Consider the following 22516-nt stretch of genomic DNA (forward strand, 5'->3'; position numbering starts at 1 on the left):
TTATCAAACTTTACTTTTTAATTTAGGTATAACTTACATATAGCAAATGACACAAACCTTATACATAGCTGACAATTTATTCATGTGCAAATACATACGTAACCACATAAGATCAAGTTATAGAACATTTTTGGCACCCCAGAAAACTCCCCACAGAGTAATTACTATTCTGATTTTTACCACCACAGGTTAATTGTGGCTATATAAATTTAAGGATACTGTGGTTTCCAGTTTTGTATGTAAAGAGCTTGAAAGTTGCCACTGCATCCTAACATTATGTAAAAAGCTGAACAGACTGAAAAACTAACAATTTTTATAGGATTTGTAAGAGAAGTGAGGTCACAGGCAAACTGCTGCCCTAAGATTAGAGAGATAAACAGAGGAATACAGGAAATCCTGGTTTATCAGAACAGAGACTCATGAGTGGAGACTGTAGTGGGATCAGTGCTGGGGTAGAAAAACCTAAGGTGTAATGGACAAATTAGTGGACACACAGTATGGACATCTCTGAGAGTACTCCAGAGGGGGCCAGATATAGGGGACTGCCATAATATTGTGAATTTTATCTCTAGCTCCATCAGGTTCTGGTAGTAAATATCAGAGAAAATCCCCTTACGCTTTTTGCAGGGGAGGGGAAGAGTAACTATTTTGAAATATTCCAGAGTATTCTATTCTTTTTTTTTTATTGAATACAAAACTTTAATTAATTATTTTTTAACTATGAAATTTATTGTCAAATTGATTTCCATACAACACCCAGTGCTCATCCCAACAGGTGCCCTTCTCAATGCCCATCACCCACTTTCCCCTCCCTCCCACCCCCCCATCAACCCTCAGTTTATTCTCAGTTTTTAAGAACCTCTTATGGTTTGCCTTCCTCCCTCTCTTTTTTTCCCCTTCCCCTCCGCCATGGTCTTCTATTAAGTTTCTCAGGATCCACATAGGAGTGAAAACATATAGTATCTGTCTTTCTCTGTATGACTTCACTTAGCATAACACTCTCCAGTTCCATCCACGTTGCTACAAAAGGCCATATTTCATTCTTTCTCATTGCCACGTAGTATTCCATTGTGTGTATAAACCACAACTTTATCAATTTATCAGTTGATTGACATTTAGGCTCTTTCCATAATTTGGCTATGGTTGAAAGTGCTGCTATAAACATTGGGGTACAAGTGCCCCTATGCATCAGCACTCCTGTATCCCTTGGGTCAATTCCTAGCAGTGGTATTGCTGGGTCATAGGGTAGATCTATTTTTAATTTTTTGAGGAACCTCCACACTGTTTTCCAGAGTGGCTGCACCAGTTTGCATTCCCACCAACAGTGCAAGAGGGTTCCTGTTTCTTCACATCCTCTCCAGCATCTAGTCTCCTGATTTTTTCATTTTAGCTACTCTGACTGGCATGAGGTGATATCTGAGTGTGGTTTTGATTTGTATTTCCCTGATGAGGAGTGACGTTGAGCATCTTTTGATGTGCCTGTTGGCCATCTGGATGTCTTCTTTAGAGAAGTGTCTATTCATGTATTCTGCCCATTTCTTCACTGGACTATTTGTTTTTTGGGTGTGGAGTTTGGTGAGTTTTTTATAGAGTATTCCATTGTTAACAAGACTTGACCTTAAGACAAACTATTTTACCAGAACCTAACTTTCTGGATTGTTATCAGAGCCTAATTGACCTGGGAGTAGGGAAATACTGAATGCTAGCCCATTATGCTCATCCTGTCCCACCTAAAGGGGAAGAAAAATATCTGAGGAACATTTGTGAAGTTTACAGTCCAGAGGTATAGGCTTGCTAAGAGACTGAGACCTAATTATATGGCTGTACAATTCTTGCCTCCCAGCGCCTCACCACCACATTACTGAAGCTATTTGTAGTGGTTCCTTTTGCCCAGTACATTATATCTGGCTATTAAGAAAAGAATTCAAGGCATACCAAAAAGCACAATTTAAAGAGACAGAGCAAGCATCAGAACCAGACATGGAAGGAATATTGGAATTATCAGACTGAGAATTTAAAACAATTACGATTGGGGTGCCTGGGTGGCTCAGTCAATTTCAGCTCAGGTCATGATATCATGGTTTGTGAGATTGAGCCCCATGTTGGGCTCTTTACTGACAGTGCAGAGCCTGCTTTGGACTCTCTCTCTGCCTCTCTCTCTGCCCCTCTCCTACTTGTGCGCTCTCTCGCTCTCTCAAAAATAAATAAACATTTATTTGAAAAAAAGAATAAGAAAAATAAATTTTTCAATTTTACTTTCAGTTATTCCTTCTTCAAAGCTCTTCCTTTATGTAGATCAGCATTTCTAAACTTTATCATTTTTCTTCCCTCTGCAGAATTTCTTTTAATTTTTTACAAGGCAGGTCTACTGGCAACAAATTACCAATTTTTGTTTGACTAAGAAAGTATTTCTTCTTCACTTCTCTATTTTTTAGTTTTTTTATTTTTATTTTTTTTAATGTTTATTTTTCAGAGAGAGAGAGAGAGCTAGCAAGCAGGGGAAGGACAGAGAGAGAAAGAGAGAGAGAGGGGGACACAGAATCTGAAGCAGGCTCCCGACTCCAAGCTGTCAGCACAGAGTCTGACATGAGGCTTGAACTCACGGACTGCGAGATCATGACCTCAGCCGAAGTCAGATGCTTAACCGACTGAGCCACCCAGGCACCCCTCTTCTTCACTTTTGAAGCATAATCTTGCAGAGTACAGAGCTCTAGATTGGTGATTTTTTTCTCTTAATATTTTAAACATTTCACCCACTCTCTTCTTTCTTGCATGTTTTCTGAGAAGTTGGATGTAATTCTCATCTTTTTTCCTCTATAGGTAAGGGATTTTTTTCTCCCTTTTGGCTTCTTTCAGGAGTTTTTATCTTTAGTTTTCTATAGTTGAAAATAATATTCTTAGGTACAGTTTTTTTTGGGGAATTTATACTGCTTGGTGCTCTCTGAATGTCCTGAATCTGTGGTTTGATGTCTTACATTAATTTGGAGAAATTCTCAGTCATTTTTTCAAGTATTTCTTCTATTCCTTTTTCTCTTTCTTCTCCTTCTGGTATTCTAGAAGTCAGATGCTTAACTCACTGAGCCAGCCAGGTGCCTCTATTTTTCTTAATTCATCTAACAGGTAACAAGGTAACCTTTGGGAATAATAATAGCAACAATATATTTGATTATATACTCTTATCTATATATCTTATGTATTTATAAATGCATGTGTATGCTTATATATAGGTGAAATGAGTGATAATGAAACAGAAAGGGAGGGAGGAATTAAAAGTATTTTTATTATAATATACACTACCTGTGAAGTGGTAGGGTATTACTTGGACTTGGATTAGTTATAAGTGTATATTACAAACTCTGAGAACCACTAAAAAAATTAAAAGAAGAGGTAGAACTGATATGCTAAGAAAGAAAAGAAAAGAAAATGAAATCATATAAAATTCTCATTTAAAATTTTTTTAAAAAGCTAAGTACTGAAACTATTCAGAAATTAGCTCAGAAAATAAATAATTCTTCTGTTCCTATACACAAAATGTCTCTCAGCCCAAGGAAGGAAGCAAAAGGGAGAGCACATAGCTCTATAAAGATATCACCCTCTAACCTGACCAAGAGCCAACAGCATATGGCCTAGTACCAGCAGAGCCCTGGACAACCTGGGCTTGATGTCCCTCTCCAGGAAAAAACAGACAGAACAGATACACCAGCTACCAACAGAATTATTTTCATAAAAACAAATAAATGGCACTCTCATGTTTATGTTCAAAAAAGTAAAACCACAAAAAGCAGAAAAAGAGTAGAAGACAAAAATCAAAACAAAGAACAAGGGCAGTCTATCAAAAAAGTAACAAATAGGGTATATATTAATCCACCTAGTCAATAATCACTTTGAACATCAATGGTCTAAATGTACCAATTAAAAGAGATTGTTAAAGTGGATCAAAAAACGAGCCCCAAATGTATGTTGTCTACAAAACCCCACCTTAAATATAAGACACCTGTAGATTAAAAGTAAATGGATAAATATATCATGCAAACATTAATTAAAAAAAAAAAACAACTAGGAGTAACTATTAATGTCAGACAAAGCAGACTTCAAAGCAAGGAAACTTACCAGGAATAAAGAATGACATTACATAACGATAATGGAGTCGAGTCTCTGAGAAGACATAAAAATCCTTAATGTGTATGCACTTAACAGCATCAAACTACATGAGGCAAAAACTGATAGTAAGTAACTGCAGGGAGTAATAGATGAATTCATATTCTCTATCACAGCTGGAGACTTCAACACCTCTGTAATAGAAATGGAAAGACACATTGGGACAGATCCAGGTGATTAGTAAGGACATAGTTGAATTCAACAACACCATCAATCAACTGGGTATAATTGACATCAATAGACTACTTCCTTTAACAATGGCAGGATACACACTCTTCTCAATTTCACATGGAACGTTCACCAAGATAGACCACATTCTGGGCCATTGAACACACCTTAACACATTTAAAAGAACAGAAATAATGCAATGTCTGCTCTCAGGCCACAATGGAATTACACTAGAAATCAGTAACAGAAGCATTACTGGAAAATCCCCAAATAAGTGGAGATTAAATAATACATTTCTAAATAACACATGGGTCAAAGAAGAAATCTCAAGAAAAATAAAAAAAAAATTTGAATTAAATGAAAATGAAGACACAATTCATCAAACTTTGTGGGATGCAGCAAAAGCAGTGTTACAGGAAATTTATAGCATCCAGTGCATATATTAGAAAAGAAGTAAGATTTAAAATCAATAATCTAAGTTTCTTTAGAAACCTTGGGAAACTAGAAAAAAGAGTAAATTAAATCCAAAGTAAGCAAAAAAAAAAAAAAATGAAGGAAACAATAAAAAAAAAAAGCCTACTCAATAGGAGAAGATATTTGCAAATGACATATTTGATAAAGGGTTAGTATCCAAAGTGTATAAAGAACTTATAAAACTCAATGCCCAAACCCAAATAATCCAATTAAAAATGAGCAGAAGACATGAATGGACATTTTTTTCCAAAGAAGACACACAGATGGCCAACAGACACATGAAAAGATGCTCAACATCACTAAACATCAGGGAAACACAAGTCAAAACTACAGTGAGATATTAATTCACACTTGTCAGAATGGATAAAATGAACAACACAAGAAACAACAGATGTTGGCAAGGATGTGGATAAAGGGGAACCCTCTTGCCTGTTGGTGGGAATGTGAACTGGTACAGCCACTGTGAAAAAGTTAAAAATAGAATACCCTATGACCCAGCAATTGCACTACTAGGCATTTACCCAAAGAATACACAAAAAATACTAATTCAAAGGGATACATGCAGCATTATCTATGATAGCCAAATTATGGAAACAGTCCAAGTGTCCAATGACTCATGAATGGATGAAGAAGATGTGGTATGTATACACAATGGAATATTACTCAGCCTTAAAAAGAATGGAATCTTGACATTTGCAACAACATGGATGGAGCTAGAGAATATTATGTTAAGTGAAATAAGTCAGAGAAAGATAAATACCATATGACTTCACTCATATGTGAAATTTAAGAAACAGAACCAATGAGCAAAGGGCAAAAAGAGAGAGAGAGAGGCAAACCAAGAAACAGACTCAACTATAGAGAACAAACTGGTGGTTACCAGAGAGAAAGTGCATGGAGGGATGGGCTAAATAGTTGATGGGGATTAATAAGTGCACTTGTTTGATGAGCACCGGGTTTTGTATGGAAGTGTTGAATCACTATATTGTACACTGGAAACTAATATTATACTGTATATTAACTAACTGGAATTCAAGTAAAAATTTAAAAACAAAAACAAAAGTAACCCCACAAGGTAAGGAAAAGAAAAAAAAAAAAGAGAACTAGAGCAGAAACCAATTTAATTGAAACCAGGAAATTAATACAGAAAATCAACAAAACCAAAAGCTGGTTCCTTGAAAAGATTAATAAAATCAATAAGCCTCTAGCCAGGGTAACAAAGGAAAAAGAGGACACAAGTTTTTGGTTTAAGGATATCAAATAAAAAATAATACCAAAAAACAACCAAGTTTTCATGTACTCCTTGGTTGACTATGTTCATGGTTCTTTAAGATGTCCATATGATAGCTTCTATTTCCATCCAAACTTCCCCTGTTCACTCAGTCTAGCTGGAAGGCAAAGGCAGGTAGTGTTTATGTTTAGAGAGTTTAGGGGGTTGCTTCAGCTGTGGAGTTTTCCTGCTTTTCATTATTTGATGCCTGGTATATCACTGCAATGAAGTTTCCTTCTTTCAACTGAGTGAGTTGTGTCTGGAGGGTAGTGGTATCAGATTATTAGTATAAAGCAGCCTCTTCAGATTCTGTCTTTTAGAGAAGCCAGTCAACAGGCTTTGATAGTGAAGAAGTGAGGGAAAGTTGGGTGTTTAGCAAGGGCAATCTGGAAGGGAAGTGTTTCAGAAAGAGGAGAGAAGTTGAGAGTGAAGCTCGTCAATAGCTGATCATGGGCCGCCCCTCCTCCCAGTCAGGCCTCCTTGGCTTCCATCTCTGAGGATGCTGCCACAGGCCACCCTCCTCATGATCTTGCCTCCCTGTCTGTCCTTAGGCACCAAGCTCCTTCTGTTTTTGATGTCGGAATAGCCTCATGATCCGTCCAATGCCCAAGGCTCCTGTGCTCAGCTACTCAGGGTTGAAATGACTCAGCACTACTAATCATGACCATGAAGATTGTGGCTGGTGACTTGTGATGCTTCTATCCACAGCATCTGTCAGAACCACTGGGATGGGGAGATGGTTGAGGTGTTTCTGCCACAGAGTGAAGTGATTTGAGATGACTTGTTTTGCTCTTCAGCTAAATGGATCTACCCTATTTATAGAGGATGCCTTAGTACTCTTTCTGATCCACGTTTTGTCTTACGGTATGTAGAGAAATGTCTCTCTTTTCTGGCTCATATCACTGGACATTTTGGGACAGTTGAACTGTAGTTATGGCTATCCTTGGCTGAAAAGAAGAGTTAGGAAAATTCAGAATACATCCCTGCTTCCACTCATTTCCTTTCACAGTTTTATTTTCGTGAGAGCATATTAAAACCAAATGTAAAGGAAACAAAAACAAACAAAAAACTAAATGTGAACTGGAGGGGGTAAAGGATACCTCAGAAAGGTGTCAGACAGCCTAGTGTCTCACACTGCATGTGAGAGGAAAGAGAAGGGGCTATTCAACCTCCTCAGCACTCTTCTTGCTTGATTATGGAACATGAGCATCTCAAATCTTGCTCTTTAGGGAGACACAGAATCTGAAGAAGGCTCCAGGCTCTATGCTTTTAGCACAGAGCCCGACGTGGCGCTTGAGCCCAAGAACCTCAAGATCATGACCTGAAGTCAGATGCTTAACTGACTGAGCCACCCAGGTGCCCTGAATCTTACTCTAAATGCAGTGAAAGATTCCTGGAGAGTTTTAAGCAGGGAACAGATGTAATTTGATTTGGGTATTTTAAAAGATCATTCTGATTATTGTATGGTGAATGGGTTAAGGATGAATGAGTAGAAGCAGGGAGATTAGTTAAAACTCATTGTAATAGTCTAAGATTAGAGGGTGTCTTAGACCAGAGTGGTGTGGTAGAAATGGAGTGAAATAGAACAGTTTGGATATATTTTGGATGTGGGTCCCCAAGGTTGTTCATAGATGGAATGTGGGAGAAGATGGAAAAGGAGGAATCAATGGAAACTCTAATATTTTGGCTTGAGCAACAACTGGGTGGGTGCTAGTTAAGATAGAGAAAACAAAATTTTGGAGGGGAGAGGAGACTATAGGTACAGTCTATGGAAATAAGGAGTGCTGCTTTAATAATAAATATGTGACATTAAACACCTATGTGGAAATGTCATGTAGGCAGTTGGATATAGGATTTTGTGCTTAGTGATGATATCAAGATTGATGGTAGATATTTGTGAGTCACTGGTATATAGGTGGAATTTAAAGCCTCAGAAATGGATGTGGTCTTGTAGGAAGAAAAGAGGGCTGAGATCTGAGCTCCAGCAATCTAGAGGTGAAGCAGAAGAGAAGAAAAGTAAGAACACTCAGCCGGAGAGGTAAATCAAGTGCTTAATCCACATCTTGGCATGTAGTAATGGTAGGTACTATTTCAACCGCTACTACTGCCACTGCTTTTATAGAGCTAACGTATATAAAATCTCTAATTTCACTTTTCCTTGTAGACATTATCTTTGATTATACAGTGCCAGCATTTCATGCATGTTCTTTAATTTTCTTATTTGCCTTCACAGTTGAAGACACAGGCAACTGGCTTGAGTCCAGTGAGCTTCCAATTGAGCCTAAAGATTCACTGTGTTAAGCATGTAGTGATTTCCAAGTTTGTATCAATTATATTAACTTTATAAGAATTGTACTTCCTGTCACTAGTATCAACACTTTCATTTCTATATTTCACACTCACTTCATAAAACAAAAAAGACAAAACGTAATAAAGTATTCACATAGTTGCACAAATTGCTGTATGAAGATGGTGACTGCCAAAATGGAACTGGTTGCAAACAGTGCCATAGTGTGATAGATTTAAATATTTACTACTCAGCTGAGGTATGAAAATATGCATATGAAGGTAGTTTTTTGGGTGCCTATATATTATCTGCAAATGCATTTTTCTGCCAAAAGTCACATATATAAAAGACAAGACATGAGTGTATTTGTTCATCACCAGGCAGACCAACTTCTTTTCATACACCACTTTAGCCCCTTTCTTCACAGAAGACAAGGATCAAGAAATATGGCCTCCATATGTAGCAATGGTGCTTGATTCAGTAATCAATAGCTCAAAATATCATTTAGTTGAATAGTCCTCTTGCTTAATAAGGAGTTAGAGATTGGCTAACAAAAGACATCACAGATGGTAAGCAACAGACTTAAAGGGAGCCATGCCAGCCACTAATTACTAAGACATACTTGGAGAGCATTGGTACTTATCTTAACCCACAAGTGAGAACTTCCACTGCTTCAGACTTCCTTCCATTTCCAGCAGTGTTTAAAGCATGGTTTCAAATCAAATGCTTTAGCAATTGGCTTGGTTTTCCAAATGTCAGGCTCATTTTAATAAAAAAAAAAAAGAATCTTTCTTATTCCACAGAGATTAAAGAATTTTAATTTCTCTAAGAATTCTCCCCTCTCCCAATACATATCCCAAAACAGTGGTTGCTTACTGATTTTATTCAGTGCATATTTTCTTTGGAATCTTTACATTGATAAAACAAACAAACAAACAAAAAACCACGTTTATCTTTGTGACCCATTTGTGAAGGCTGATCATTGATCAGGTTTATCCCATTTTACAAAATTTGCTGGATATTGCAGTATTTATTTACATCTAGAATGAGGAGATAACACCTTAAAAACTTTAAAAAAATGTATCACATATACATATTGTATTATATATATAATATATATTATAGACCCATTCCCTGTTTAAAAAGGGGAGCTTCACTAAAGCTGGTTTTCCCCTTTTAATCTTGTTTCGCTAGCTGTGTCATCTTTATATTGTCAGAGCACACAACACTTTCATACTATTCTTTTGCTCTATCATCATCTTTTAACCTTAGTCTACAGTTAAATGTATTCAGTGTTCGATTCATTTTTTATATGCTGAAGTTTTCTCAGTAGTTTATTTGTCTGAAGCTCATTTTCCAGTAGAATATTCAGGAAAACTTATAGAATTAGTATCTCTGAGTACTTACATATTCATAATTGGTTGAGGCATTCATGCTTTAGAGATGGATGTAAAATCTGGCTTATAGTTTCTTTCTCAGAATAGCTTTTAAAATGTTCCATTGTTCTCACAAGAAAATGTTGCTTTTGAGAAGTCTGATGTCAGTTTTATTTTCTCTCCTCATATGTGACCTGGTATTTGTTTGGATACCCAAATAATTTTTTCCTTTTCTTTAAGTTTAGTAGTTTCACTAGAATATATCTTGGTGTTAACTACTGTGGGGTAATTTCCTTGGACACATGGTAGGCCTTTCTTTGAATGAATATTTAAGTCTTTTATTTCAGGCATATTTTCTTAAATTATTATTTCAGTTTTTTTTATTTAGTTTTCTTTTTGGGGGCTCAAATTATATGCAAGCTGCAAGTTTGAGCATTTTTTTGCCTATCATTACTTTCTTGGATCTTTGTTACACTGCTTTCTCTATTTTCATGTGATTTTATTTATATTTTCTATGGGGTCTATCTTCTTTTGTGTTCCTTTTGATTAATTTTTTTCTAAACCTATCTGATTTCTTTTTTTACATTTCTAAATAACAAATACTCTTGAATTTTGTATTTTTATGTAATGCTATTGCCTTTTTTTTTTTTTTACTTTTTCAAAAATGTTTATTTTTGAGAGAGGGAGAGAGACAGAGTGTGAGTGGGGGAGGGTCAGAGAAAGAGGGAGACACAGAATCTGAAGCAGGCTCCAAGCTCTGAGCTGTCAGCACAGAGCTCGTGTGAGGCTCAAACTCACAAACTGAGATCATGACCTGAGCTGAAGTTGGCCACTTAACAGACTAAGCCACCCAGGTGCCCCATAATATTATTGTTTTAAAGATAATTTGTCAATTGTACAATAAGATACAATTTGATTTTTAGTTCTTTGTAAGTATTTTTTTGTGTAAGTCACAAATTAGGAAAAAAATTTATTGAGTCATTTGTTCTGTTGGTAGAGTTGGTAGACAAGACAAAAGTTAGGTTGCCGGGGAAATTTAGTTTTTACACCACTTTATGTTAAGCTGTGCTAGAGAGTTCTTTTTTTTCTTCTTCTTCCTCCTCTTCTCCTCCTCTTCTTCTTCCTTCTTCTTCCCTTTCCCCTTCCCCCTTTCCTCCCCTCTCCTTCTTCTTCTTCATCTTCTTTTGTTTTGTTCCCTCAACCTCTAAAACCTTGGGTACAATATGGAATCTGTAAAGACTTTGGGTAATTCAACCATGGAAGTATGGCTTATGTCTATAAAACTGTATAAAATTTGCCAAACTATTTCTTTCCAAAGTAAGGGATGGATCAAAAAAGCACAGATTCCCAATCTATTGTATTTTAGCTTTTGACCCTCTTCACTCGTGTTTTCTACCCACACCCCTTGCCTCTAGCAACGCATAATCTTGTTCTGTACCTGAGAGTTTGGTTTTGAGATCTGTCTCTATATGTATGTATACACACACACACATATGTTTTTATATATACACATATATATGTTTTTAGATTCCACATATAAGAGATCATATGGTATTTGTTTCTCTCTGTCTTATTTCACTTAGCATAATGCCCTTGAGGTCCATCCATGTTGTCACAAATGGCAAGATTCCATTCTTTTTTTAAAAATGTTTCATTCTTTTTTATGGCTGAATAACAGCCCATTGTATATATGTATCAGTTTCCTTACCCATTTATCCATTAATTGGCACTTAGGTTGTTTCCATATCTTGTCTCTGTATATAGTGCTTTTATGAACATAGGGGTGTAGTTATCCTTTTGAGTTAGTGTTTTTGTTTTTGGATAAGTTCCCAGAAGTGGAATTGCTGGTCATATGGTATTTATATTTTTAATTTTTTGAGGAACCGCCATACTAGAGGTTTTCCATAGTGGCTGAACCACTTTACATTCCCACTTCCAGTGCACAGGGTTTCCTTCTCTCCAGATCTTTTTCAACACTTGTTATTTCTTATCTTTTTGGTGCTAACCATTTTGACAAGTATGAGGTGATATTTCATTGTGGTTTTGATTCGCGTTTTCCTGATGATTAATGATGTTGAGCATCTTTTCATGCACTGTTGACCATCTGTATGTCATCTTTGGAACGATATCTATTCAGATCTTCTGCCCATTTTTTAATGGAATTGTTTGTGTTTTTACCATTGAGTTCTTTATACATTTTGAATTCTTAATATATTTTGAGTAACAACTCTTAATCAGATATATGATTTGCAAATATTTTCTCCTATGCAGTCAGTTGCCTTTTCATTTTAGTTTCCTTTGCTGTGCTAAAGCTTTCTAGTTTGTTGTAGTCCCACTTGTTTATTTTGCTTTTGTTGCTTTTACTCTTGGTGTCAGATTAAAAAAAATGTTTGCCAAGATCTATGTCACAGACCTCACCATCCATGTTTTCTTCTGGAAATTTTATGGTTTCAGGTCTTATGTTGATGTCTTTAATCCATTTTGAATTGATATTTGCTGTATGAGGTACGATAGTGGTCCAGTTTCATTCTTTAGCATGTGGGTGTCCAGTTTTCCTAATATTATTTATTGAAGAGACTGTCCTTTTCCTATTGTGTATTCTTGCCTTCTGTATCATAAATTAATTGATCATATATGTGTGGTTTATTTCTAGGCTCTCTATTCTGTTTCATTGATCTATATGTCTGGTTTTCTGCTGATACCATCCTGTTTTAATTATTGTAGCTTGGTTATAGAGTTTGAAATCAGAGAATGTGACACATCCAGGTTTTTTCTTCTTTCTCAAGATTGATTTGGTTGTTCAGGGTCTTTTGTGGTTCCATACAAATTTTAAGATAGCTTGTTGTACTTCTGTGAGAAATGCCATTGGAATTTTGATAGGGAATACAAAGCAACCTGTAGATTGCTTTGGGTAGTATGGACATTTTAACAATATTAATTCTTCCAATACATGAGCACAGAATATCTTTTCATTTATTTTTGTATTCTTTAGTTTTTTCCTTAATGTCTTATAGTTTCTGACATACAGTCTTTCTCCTCCTTGGTTAGATGTATTCCTAGGTATTTTATTATTGTTATTTATTTATTTACTTATTAATTAATTAATGAGAGAGACCATAAGTGGGGGAGAGGGGCAGAGGGAGAGAGAGAACGAGGATCCCAAGCAGACTCTGTGCGGAGTGTAGAGCCCCACATGGGCTTGATCCCATGAACCTGGGATTATGACCTGAGCCAAAATCAAGATTTGGATGCTCAACTGACTGAGCCACCCAGGTGCCCCTTATCACTTTTGATACAATTGTAAATTGGATGGTTTTCTTAATTTCTCTTTCTAATTGTTTGTTATTAGTGTATAGGAAAGCAACAGATTTTGGGAGCACCTGGGGAGCTCAGTCAGTTGAGTGTCTGACTCTTGATTTCACATCAGGTCATGATTTCACAGTTTGTGAGACAGGACCCCACATCAGGTTCTGTGCTGACAGTGTGGAGCCTGCTTGGGATTCTCTCTCTCCCTTCCTCTCTGCCCCTCCCTGTCTGTGCACACTTGCGTGTGCGCACTCTCTCTCTCAAAATAAATAAACTTAAAAAAAAAGCAGATTATTGTGTATCCACTTTGTATCTTGTAACATTTCTGTTCTGATTTCGGATGATTTTCACATTTCATTCTCTTCTTTGCTAGCCATTTTGTTTCTGATATATGCTGTATTTTTTAAATTATGTTTTCTGTATTTCTTTTAGCTCATTTGGACATATAATAGTTTTCATCTGTTTTGAGTCTAAATTTCTCTTGTTTGTTGTCATTGTGTGTTGGGATACTTTATAATTAATTTTATTCTGTTTTTTTCTGGCAGTAATTTAGTATGGAATTAGAGAGTATATTCCTTTCATACTTCAGTGAGATGGGTTTTCTTGGGCTATGAGGAGAAGGCTTCAGAGTGATGTGGGGATTGTCCAAAGTAGCCTTCAGAACTTTATAGCTTAAAGGCTTTCTATTGTTACTATAAGAGATTTAAGTATTGGCTTTTTCTGCACAACTATTGCAGGACAAAATCTAGTTCAGGAAGGTTTTCTGCTCCTAGCCCTGATTTTCCTGAGCTTTAAAGACCTTGTCTTCAAAGGAAGGGCTCTAACCTTTAGATGTGGTATTTTGCTCTTCACTATTTCTTGAGTTCTGCTTCCCCTGGACTCTTCCTCACTATATACGATTTGAAATAATCTTCCTCCATGGCCTTCAGGATCCTACCTTGCTAACATTTTTTTTTTCATTTCCACCGATTTTTTTCTTGGATGAGACTCTGTCTTTCTAGGAGAGAATTTCATATGTGTGTGTGTGTGTATATATATATATATATATATACACACACACACACACACACACACACACACACACATATGAGAGAGAGAGAGAGAATAACTTTTGTCTTAAAAGTCTCTCTCTTTTTATTTTTTTATTTTTTAAATATTTTTTCAACGTTTATTTTTGGGACAGAGAGAGACAGAGCATGAACGGAGGAGGGGCAGAGAGAGAGGGAGACACAGAATCGGAAACAGGCTCCAGGCTCTGAGCCATCAGCCCAGAGCCTGACACGGGGCTCGAACTCCCGGACCGCGAGATCGTGACCTGGCTGAAGTCGGACGCTTAACCGACTGCGCCATCCAGGCACCCCATCTCTCTCTCTTTTTAAACTGGTATTTATATAGCTACCTCAGCTTTTTCTTGGTTAGTACTTCCATGATATATCTTATTTTATACTCTGTTCATCCTTATCCACAGGGATATGTTCCAAGACCCCCAGTGGATGCTCACAACCATGGATAGAACTGAACTCTTTATATATTATGTTTTCTTCCCTATATATACATATCTATGATAAAGTTTAAGTTATAAATTAAGCACAGTGAGATTTTAACAATGATAAATAAAAACTATATATATTGTGATAAAAGTTATGTGAATGTAATCTGTATCTCTTAGAATATCTTGTTGCATTATATTTACCCTTCTTGTGATGACATGAGATGATAAAATGCCTGTATGATGAGATGAAGAAAAGTGAATGACATGGGCATTGTGACGCAGTGTTAGGCTACTAGGCCTACTGTTGGTAAGACATACAGAAGGAGAAGCATCTGCTTCTAGATCCCAGTTGACCAAGCGTAACTGAAACCTCAAAAGTGAAACTGGGGATGAAGGAAGGACTGATGTACTTTTATTTCAACCTTTCTGTAGCCTTCTCTTTTACATAAGTATCTTATAAACAGGATATAGTTCCTTTTTTTTCCAGTTAGACAACTTGTTTTTGTAATTGCCAAATTAATTTTATTTACATTATTTTATTACTCATAATGTCTGGAACTGTTTCAACCGTCTTACTTGGTATTTATATATGTACAATTTTTACTTTTTCCCCTCCTGTTTCTTTTTATGTTTTATTTTCCTTTTACAAATTTCCCCCTCCACAGGTTTGAATTTATATACTGTATATTTTCAGTATTTTTTTGTTTGAAATCTTATCATGTATATTTAACAATCCAACAAAGTCTAAAGATCATTAGTATGTCAGACCCCCTCCCAAGATAAAAAACTACATATGCACAAAGATGGAATCTGGTCATTCCTCTCCTGACTGATTCCCATGCTAACATTGCCCATTATGTTATTTTTAATTTTTTGCTGTTAAACTGGACTTTACCTTCATATGTTTTTGTTAGTTTCATAGCTGTTGATAACTATCATTGTATCATTTATGTTTCTACTTTCTTCATTTACCATTCCTTCTTGTGACTTAGACCTTCTACTCAGATTGTTTTGTTATGCAGCAATAGATAACTTCACAGTATTTTTTATCAGTTATGGAAACTCTCAACCATTATTTCTTTAAATATTTATTTTACATTCTCTATATTCTTCTTCTTTGGGACTCCAATTAAATGCATCTTATATGATCTTTATCTGTCCAAATGTCTTCTTTATATTTTTGACCATTAAACATTCAAGCTGTATTCTGTACTGTCTGCTTATCAATTATACTTCTCTCTTTAGCTTATCTACTATATAACTTATCTATTAAGTTTTTAATTTCAAAATCAGTTATTACTCAGAAGTTTTTGTGGTTTTTAAAATTTCCTTAGTCATTTTGGTACTCTCTTATTCCTTGCTAGTTTTGTTTTTAAAATTTTTAAAGCATTTTATACTCAAATATTTATTTTATATATGGTATCTAATAATTTCAACTTCAGATGTTCTTAGAGATCTATTTTTTTTTTCAGTCTCTTGACTCTGACTGATGAAGGCTTGTTTTCTTGTATGTTTGGTGAGTTTTGATTGTGAACTCATACGGTACTGAACTTATACTGTGGAAATTTTGAGGGCCTAAATTTTAGTTATTTTTCTGCAGAGAATATTTCCAATTGCATCTGGTAATATCTAGGAGGTGTTGCCAACTTGGAAAGATTTAGCTCCTTTTAAGAGTTCTTGCTTAATGTGGGCATTCAGGTTCAGCTCTTTCACATTGTGAAGGACAGATTCCTACGATCTTATCATCATTGGCTCTGGGAAAATCCTATGGCTTTGCTTCTTCATTAGTGTTAACTGACGGGCATTGTGCAAGATTCAGCTCTTCATTTTTCTTTTTTTTCCCCTCTTGGTTCTTGAGGATATCTCCTAAGCCTCAAAATGCTTTATAAAATATATTTAAGTTAATCTGTGATTTTGTTATATTTCTTTGGAATATCTACTTTTGGAACTGGATGTCAGGATTACTGATCACTCACTTTTCTCCAAAGCAAATAATTTCTCCTATATGTAGTACTTTAAATATGTAAAACTTCGAGGGCAAAGATATGATCTTTTCTATTAATAAACAAAGACCTAATGTTAGGTCTTCAAAAGAAACCCTACAAATCAGCTCATAACATTATTTGGTCCTCTCTTCCAGTATTCTTCCATGGATGCTAATAATCATATAAGTATGTAATAATATATAGTAAGATATAATTTTCAATTAGCTATAAATTATAGTTTCTGTGTAGTTTATTAAACTTCTTTTGGTGTTACATCTGGGCATCATTCTATAAAGGCATCTATTTTCTAAATTTTTTGAAAATGTATTTTCAAATTCATCAAAGCAATAATACATGACAGAAAATTTGGGGAAAACCACTGCAACTCTGCCCCTCAGCTTTCAGCTGAGAAATCCATAAAGCACAGGTAGAGATGAGCTAATAAGCCCTGAAGCAAGGATTCCCCCGATCACAGATAAGTCTGCTGGGGCAAGTGTATGAGAGAATCCATGAAACCAGGTAGAAGACAGAGCCAGAAGGGAACAAAGGAAAACCTTTCCCTTGACCCATGGGGACCAAGAATGTCAGAATCTCTATTCCCGAATCCTGTCCCAGACTCCACCAACCAAGATCTGAATTTCTGACAAACTCTCAGAATGACAAATTGTTTACAGTTAAATTTTAGAATCAGTGGCCTAAAGCTTCCCACCGATTTTTTAGCAAGAAGAAATTAGATGTTGACATTAGACTCCTGACAGCTTTTGGTTGTTCTAATTATCTATGCTCAAGTTAATATGGGGTAGACATTATATAGTTCTCATTTAAGATTGTGGGTTCAGCCATCCTTAAAAACATTGCTTGATACATTATTAAGTGTTATAATTTTCATTTAAGTGTCATCTGTAATTACAAAATGATATAACAAGGGAAATAAATAATAATTTACTTATGTTGTACATTTAATCCATTTCCAACTTTTGGCTATAATATTTAATATCGTAATAAAACTTGAAGTGCAAAGACCTTTTTAAAGCCTTATTTCTTTGCACTTAGATATTTAGATTTGGAATTACTGGAAGTAAAAACATTAACACACTTAAGACTCTTGGTGAGGATTGCCAAACTGCTTTCCAAAAGGTTATACCAGTTCTAACTGCTGCTGGCAATGTAAGAATATATTTCGTAGCACTCTGGCCAGCATTGGACATTATCATTTATCTATTAGGCAATTAGTGTTCTTATTGATTTTTAATTTTCAGCTGTTGGAGTCCATGGAGTCTACTTAATGAGTCTTCAGAAAGGGTTGGGCTGAGTGATGAGTGAAGAGATGTAGGGCGGAGAGCATCCCAGTTGTTTGGACATTCATCATAGAATCTAACCATATCTGTTTCCTCTTGGTCTACCAAAATTCAGGTTACTTCTTTTCTTTCAACTTCTGTTTTTTCATTCATGAAATAAAGGGGTGGGGCCAGCTACCTCCAAGATCCCAGTTGGATTTAAGATTCTGATCCACCTCTTGGTGTGAACTTCTAATTTCAAATCTGTGCAAATTTTTCTGGTTGTCTTGTCAGTTGCTGCAGGGATCTGTCTGTCCACCATCCATATATTTTCTTTACTTTGGTGTCCTCAGTAGAATGTATTTTAAATTTTGTTCCTCCTCTGCTTCTCTTTCCAGTTTTGAAAATTTCAATAATAAAAAAAAAGAATGCAAATATGGTATATGAATATTTAAAATGTGATTTGCATTTAACAAATTACACATGATCACATAATTCCCAATGTGATTTTGCATCAGGGAAAGTGAGAATATGTATTTTATATTAAATGCATAGCATTTAAATACTTTAATACAAACAAACTGCATTTGAATATTAATCTTTCCAAAAAAGACCTTGCCAGGCGCATTAAATATTTAAAACTTTTCCTTAATACAAAGTTCTGGAACCCCTTGAACATTTTCACTTTTCTGTATTATTTGTAAGTTTGGAGAATCTTATTTTTTTATGCATTTATTGTCAAATTTGAATCTCTACTTGTGAAGTTTTTCCTCTACAAGGACAAAGGTAAATTAACAGGCTAAGAATCCCTCAGGGTAGAGAGTGTTAAAACTATTATGCTAAATGCAGCAGTGAGAGCTGACTGTGTGAAGGGGAAGGAAATTATCTCATAATAAGATGTTCTGCCTAAAAAGATAGAAACATTGATTCTTAATATTGCACATGACCTTAGAAGTCATCAAGTTGAATAATCTATCTAATGCAGAATCCATGTACCACATCTCCAGGTGGTTGGTCAGCTAGTTACTTCTTGAATATACATCTTCTGTGTTTGGGAGCTCATCACCTCACAGCCCAGCCCTGTCTTATACTATAATTGGACAGTGTTTGGGAAATCTCTTATTTGAGTTTAATTCTACCTCTAAATGAGCTACTGATTTTAGTTTATTCCTCTAGAGCAATTACATGTGATTAGGTAATTCCCTAAGTGATTTTGTACAAGATAATATTCTGCAAGCATGTTCACTGTTCTTAATGATTAAGAATAAGTTTCACAAAAAGGGATGATTTGTCAATTATTCACTGAGGAAATTGAACTCAAGAACAAATTAGGTGATCTTTTAGATTTTGCACCCAAAGCAAAGACAACAAAAGCAAAAATAAACAGATGGGACTACAACAAACTTAAAACCTTCTGCAGAGCAAAGGAAACCATCAACAAAATAAAAAAGCAATCAACTGGGAGAAAATATTTGTAAATCATATCATTATCAAAAAGACAAAGAGTTAACAAGTGCTGGAGAGGATGTGGAGAAAAGGGAATCTTTGTACACTGTTGTTGGAAATGTAAATTGGTACAACAACTGCAGAAAACAGTATGGAGCTTCCTCAAGCAATTAAAAATTGAACTGCCATATGACTCAGCAATTCTACTTCTGGGTGTATATCCAAAGGAAATGAAATTACTGTCTTGAAGAGATCTCTGTATCCTCATGTTCACAGCAGCATTATTCACGATAGTCTAGACATGGCCACAACCATCAATGGATGAATGGATAAAGAAAATGTGGTATATATGCACAATGGAATATTGTTCAGCCTTAAAAAGAAGGAAACCCTGCCATTTGCAACAACATGGGTGGGCATTGAGGGCATTATGCTAAGTGAAATAGAGAAAGTACTTTATAATCTCATTATATATGGAATTAAAAAATAGAACTCACAGAAATAGAGACAGCTCTGTGGTTATCAAAGGCAGATGGGTGTGGGAGTGTGGGGGCAATGGATAAAGGTGGTCAAAGTGTACATCTAGTTATAAGATAAATAATTCTAGGGATGTAATGGTGACTAGTTAATAATGTGTATGTGAAAGTTGCTAAGAGAGTAGATCTTAAAAGTTTTCATCGCAAGAAAAACTGTTATAACTATGAGGTGATGGATGTTAACTGAATTTATTATAACAATTTCACAATATAAACAATATCCAATAACTATTTTGTATGGTTGAAACTAATACAGTGTTATATGTGAAACACTGTGGGGGAAAAAGATCAGAAGTCAATAAAGATATCTTTAAATCGGTGATCACAACATACTTATAACCGCCAGCGGTTTGTTAGCTGTTTACAAGCACAGTACTTTATCATAAATAAATACTTATTTGGTTTATTTAAAAAAAAAAACTAGTTAAGACTTAATAATGGTAACAACAACAAACATTTAGCACATAGTGTTTCTTCTGTGCCAGGCAATACTCTTAAGTACTTTACATATTTATTTACATATTTATTGAATCTTTACAGCCATCTATGAGGTATGTAGTGTCATCTCCATTTTACAGATGAGGAAACTGAGACATAAAGTAGTTAGATTTCCCAAGTTATAAATGACAGTGATTGGTTTTTAACCACTTTGATGCAGTTTGTCTTATTATGCTACACTTAGACCATATAATTTATCCTTCAAATCAAGACACTTCTGAGAGTGAAAGAGGGCACTAATAATAACTACTCCTAGACAACACCACAGCTATACTGCTTTCCATTGACAGTCTAAGAACATATTGAAAATTCTCTAAATAACCATGAGGGGCATATCCAAGTTTTCTGGAGCCTGGATGTTACGCAATTTTGAGCATCCTCCTTCAAAAAAAAAAAACAAAAACAAAAACAAAAAAAACATGATCGCTATGAATACATTAGATATCAAAGTGAATTTTTTTTAATGAGAAGGAAATCACAGCAAATCAGTGGAATCTTGGGGATTCAGATATCTTTCTTCTGAGATCTGTTTGAAAAATTTACCAGAAGCTCTTGATTTCAACTTGGCTTCCCTCCCTGCCTCGAACATTCTACAACTTCCAGATTTCATGGGGATAGTACAAATCAGACTTCTGCATTAGGTACATGGTAGGTCTGTCTCTGTTCACCATTTTCAGGTCACTTAGAAAATAAGTTGGGCACCTAGAATGTTTGTGGTGCTTACAACTTGGTAAGATAAAATAGTATTTTAAAATACATGTCCAAGAGTGATCACAGACATGTCAGAGTGGCCACTTTATAGTTGCATGATCCCAATAATGCACCATTTAGATCCTCTGGAACCTATGAGAACAGTTCCTGCCTAGGCAGGTAGTGGGGTGACTTTTGGTGAATGGGTTAAGCTACTGCTTAAGAGTTTCTGGTATGGGTTCAGGCTAGCCAGTGTATTATTTTGACTTGACCTCCCATCTCCCTCTCTCTATTGATATCTTTGACCCTGTCTTCCGGGTCAGGGATGACTTCATAATCTTGAGTTTCCAGCCTTAGAATACCCATTTTGTAAAGAAAACTTGAGTGATTCTGCAAGGTCTGGTGCCCCTTATATCTAGAAATCTCATAGTGCCATATACATTAGCAACATTAGATTATCAGTAATAAAGGATAAGAAAGGCAAGTACTCATTTATTTGTAGTCATGTATATTTATATCTGCTCTCAGATATAAATTAAATTCTTATTTATGTTCTATGTGGCGCCACCTCCATTCTCATTCTTTTCCTCTTCTCCTCCTTTATCTGTTCTCTCCTTTACCCATTGTCCCTTAATCTTCTAAGATAGCCAGTGTGGAAATTTGGGTTAGGAAAGAAAGAAAACCTATTTCAGTTGTTTTTTTTTTTTTCTTCTTTTTTGCGGTGAGGGGAGAGGTAATGGCTGTCTCGTCTTACATAATTTTTCCCCCATTGTTCCCTTGCAAAAACGATTATTAGAAATAGGAATTGAAAAAGTTCCTTCTTACTATCCTAGTAAAGGACAGGAAGTCTGAAATCTGAAGCCAGCTACTGCCTGTCAGGCTAAGTTGTTCATTATATTCTTGTTTGTCTTGTTTAGATTATACATCCCCTGGGCAAGAGGCCGGGTGGTTTTATTACAGTACCCATCGGTCTGTCAACACCATCTAAATTAAAGCAAACACTCTACTCAAATGGTGCTTTTTGATCATGTCTCCCTATGTCTCAGACTGCTGAGGACTGAGAGCTTTGAGTTAGCTATGACACCATTAAAATGGACTGAACCCAAAATGACGTGGCTGTTCTTGAGAAAACTCATTTTCTCATCCTGACATGGGCTGCAGAAGACACATTGAAGCTGTAAAACACAGCTTAGAAATGACTAGACTAATTTTAGAACCCGTTTACACAGCTGCTCCACTGAAAAGCTGACTTTCATTGTAATTCTTGCTCTGGGAGGGCTTGCCTTTTATTTAATTAAAAATGATCGGCAAGGCAGGCTTTTGATATAGTACTGTCCAGAGTAAAACTGCAAGGTGAGTGTGGCTGCAGTAGCTCTCTAACATTCTGCTTTATTAGGTGTCAGCTTATAATTAAAAGTTTGAGTGGCAGAACTCTGGGTACCCAGCAAAATGGTTTTGAGGATCTTAATTATTTCCAACCATCTTACTAGCAAATATATGAGACTGTGAGATACAGCATGGAGGGAGACGTTTGGCATTTCCCAAATACTCCC

This window comes from Lynx canadensis, chromosome C2 (assembly GCF_007474595.2).
Source record: "Lynx canadensis isolate LIC74 chromosome C2, mLynCan4.pri.v2, whole genome shotgun sequence".
In the NCBI taxonomy this organism is placed as follows: Eukaryota; Metazoa; Chordata; class Mammalia; order Carnivora; family Felidae; genus Lynx; species Lynx canadensis.